The sequence below is a fragment of the Schistocerca cancellata genome, chromosome 3 (assembly GCF_023864275.1).
Source record: "Schistocerca cancellata isolate TAMUIC-IGC-003103 chromosome 3, iqSchCanc2.1, whole genome shotgun sequence".
In the NCBI taxonomy this organism is placed as follows: Eukaryota; Metazoa; Arthropoda; class Insecta; order Orthoptera; family Acrididae; genus Schistocerca; species Schistocerca cancellata.
The window spans coordinates 215562125-215565868 of NC_064628.1; the positions used below are offsets into that span (position 1 = coordinate 215562125).

Consider the following 3744-nt stretch of genomic DNA (forward strand, 5'->3'; position numbering starts at 1 on the left):
ATGTCTTACAATTTAAAACCTGGTTCCTAAATCTCTGTCTTACCATTATATAATCTATCTGATACCTTTTAGTATCTCCAGGGTTCTTCCATGTATACAACCTTCTTTCATGATTCCTTCTTTCATGATTCATTCTGAAAACATCCCCCAGGCTGTGGCTAAGCCATGTCTCCGCAATATCCTTTCTTTCAGGAGTGCTAGTTCTGCAAGGTTCGCAGAAGAGCTTCTGTAAAGTTTGGAAGGTAGGAGACGAGGTACTGGCAGAAGTAAAGCTGTGAGTACCGGGCGTGAGTCGTGCTTCGATAGCTCAGTTGGTAGAGCACTTGCCCGCGAAAGGCAAAGGTCCCGAGTTCGAGTCTCGGTCGGGCACACAGTTTTAATCTGCCAGGAAGTTTCTTTCATGATTCTTGAACCAAGTGTTAGCTATGATTAAGTTATGCTCTGTGCAAAATTCTACCAGACGGCTTCCTACTCTCGAATTCCAGTCACCCATGACTATTAAATTTTTGCCTCCTTCACTACCTGAATAATTTCTTTTATCTCATCATACATTTCATCAATTTCTTCATCATCTGGAGAGCTAGTTGGCATATAAACTTGTACTACTGTAGTACTTGTGGGCTTAGTGTCTATCTTGGCCGCAATAATGCATTCACTATGCTGTTTGTAGTAGCTTACCCGCACTCCTATTTTTTTATTCATTATTAAACCTACTCCTGCATTACCCCTATTTGATTTTGTATTTATAACCCCGTATTCACCTGACCAAAAGTCTTGTTCCTCCTGCCACCGAACATCACTAATTCCCACTATATCTAACTTTAACCTATCCATTTCCCTTTTTAAATTTTCTAACCTACCTGCCCGATTAAGGGATCTGACATTCCACGCTCCGATCCGGAATATTACAGCTAACATATGAACATGATTAGATTAGATTAGATTAATACTTGTTCCATAGATCATGAATCCGACACTTCATAATGATGTGGAACGTGTCAGGTTAATAAAAGATGTCTGTACAAGATATTACATTACACAAAATATTGCATGACACTAATGTTTAAGTTAGGTTTTTTTTCCCCTCCCTTAATTTATATCTAAAAATTCAGCCAATGAGTAGAAGGAGTTGTCATCTAGAAATTCTTTTAATTTATTTTTAAATGTTGGTTGACTATCTGTCAGGCTTTTGATGCTGTTTGGTAGGTGACCAAAGACTTTAGTGGCAGCATAATTTACCCCTTTCTGTGCCAAAGTCAGATTTAACCCTGCATAGTGAAGATCATCCTTTCTCCTGGTGTTATATCTATGCACACTGCTATTACTTTTGAACTGGGTTGGATTATTAACAACAAATTTCATAAGTGAATATATATACTGTGAGGATCCCTAGATTCTTAAATAGATGTCTGCAGGATAACCGTGGGTGGGCTCCAGTAATTATTCTGATTACACGTTTTTGAGCAATAAATACTTTTCTACTCAATGATGAATTACCCCAGAATATGATGCCATACGAAAGCAGTGAATGAAAGAAGCATAGTAAGCTAATTTACTGAGATTCTTATCACCATGAAAACTTTATAGCCTCCACAGTGTTCAGTCTGGATGTCAGACAGTTAATAAAGAGTGATCTACATTGTTTCATTGACTTGAAGAATTTTCTCTCACTTTTTTTATTAACAGTGTGTTTATCACTCCTGCTAAACTACTTTTCTTATACTTGTAATTTATTATTATTGTATAAGCATGCAACGCTATTGTTGTTATATTAATATCTTCAAGATTTTTTAAGTCTTTTTCCTGTCAACACTGGTAGTAGCCCTGTTTTATATTATGTATCTTACTGTGTGTAATTTGATTATCAGTTTCAACTTTTGGATTCAAATTTGAAACTGGGACATTGCTTTTACTAATTAGCTAGAAAGTTGTTCCACATTTTGTATTTTTTCCTTTGTTTAACAGAATCTGGTGATAGCTTTGGCTAAAACATGTTACCGAATATAACACAAAGTAAACCTATATGCAACAGTGGTATAAAAAAAATTGAGGAATTTATGTTACGATTTATAATGTTCAACAGATCTTATCAAGGAGGAGAATCTTCATAGACACAGAAAAAGTTGAGTTACTGCATGCTGAAGCTAGTTTTAAGTAATAAAATTATAAGAAAAGCCATTATTGTAGAAAAACATGTTGCCTCTTCAGCTATATTAAACAGCTGTATCTGCTGTTACTAGCTTACTAACTGCTTGACCACACTGATATTTATCATAGACCAAGTTATGAGCTATAACTTTACTATTGTTTACAATAAACATAGCTGCTTGTTATGCAGCTAACAAAAATTGCCCTGCTTAATGCTTTCTCAGTGAAATGAAGGCCCACAAGTTTTTGAGTTTGCAACCAAGTTGTTATTTCAATTTACACAATGTCATGACTAGTTGTCTTTGTCAGGTGTTGAGTGCAAATCTCATTGCCCACTGTCTGGACTCCAGCCAATACACTTTTCCATACATTAGCAACTCCCCTAGCACTGTTAAACAATAAAACAGTCAATAAAGACTACGGAAAAAGTAAAACAGTTTAAGTAATCAAAATGCATTAAGACAAAAGCTCCCACTAAAAAGCCTCTTAATAAGGATTTACCTACAAGCACAGGAGTGTATTAATATTTTTCTGGATGATTTAAATGGGTGGATTGAGTTGAGATGCCATAGGATTTCATAAAGTTCTGTCTATCGTATGTGGTCAGACTATGAATGTATGTATTGTCAACATACTGATAGAAACATGTTGGCTTATGTTTGGCAGATTCTAATATTGTGGTCTCAAAATGCTTGTTGTATAAGTTGGAAACTACAGGGAGGGTGCTCATGAAAGCACCAAGATTGACATCTATCATTTCCAAGAATGAACAAAAAGTACCAATAATTCTACTCACCAACAAAGACAACTCAACAATTGTAAAATTGAAGATAAGGTGATGTATCTCCTTAGCTCATGAGGATTGGAAAGCAACACCATTAAGAAACTTAGAGCATATGCAGCTGTATGGGCTATCCAGACTGTGTAAGGATGGCATCCCTTTGAGGCCAGTTATTAGTAACACAGGTGTCTCACATACTTGTCGGCAAAATATCTGAACTCACTTTAGTCATTGTGTGGGAAAATGTGAACAACAGATTTGCAACTTTGCCAATTTTGTGCACGGTCTTGACAATACGCTGGTCCAAGAATTGGATATTGTGGTTAGTTTTGATGTGATTACTCTCTTTACTTGGGACTTGCTTAAAGTGTTGTTGGAAATAACGGGCAAGTAGTTTGGTACAGAGTTTACGCACTTTTTTGGTATGCCCTCTCGTTAATTTACTTACTGTTTGACTAGAGACATTATGAATGAACATTTAGCCTGCAGAGGCCAAACTATACATGAAGCAATCTTACAGGTGGGGCAACCACAGCTACAAGTAGTTGTCTTGGGTATTAATAACCACTTCAGCTGTATTTACTCTTTTATTATTGGATCACTACAGGTTTCATGGCACTAAAAGCCACACCTTCAGGTGAACATATGACTAAAACATTAGAGCGGAAAAGCTCAGAATCTTTTTACCCAACATTAATTGTACATCAGAACAAAACACCGCTAAAAGGCGGTATGTCATAGAATAAAACAGTTGGACTTCAATATATTGGGTGGCTTCGCTTCTCTAATCTAAATGGAACCACGTGAAGGGCTAT

At 36.4% G+C, this 3744-nt stretch overlaps 1 non-coding gene across 1 annotated transcript; it reads left to right on the plus strand.

Annotated features, from left to right (window-relative positions):
- The first annotated feature begins 295 nt into the window (after positions 1-295).
- On the plus strand, positions 296-370 carry Trnas-cga (transfer RNA serine (anticodon CGA)). Its single transcript has one exon. It is a non-coding gene; the product is annotated as a tRNA-Ser (tRNA).
- The last annotated feature ends 3374 nt before the right edge of the window (positions 371-3744 follow it).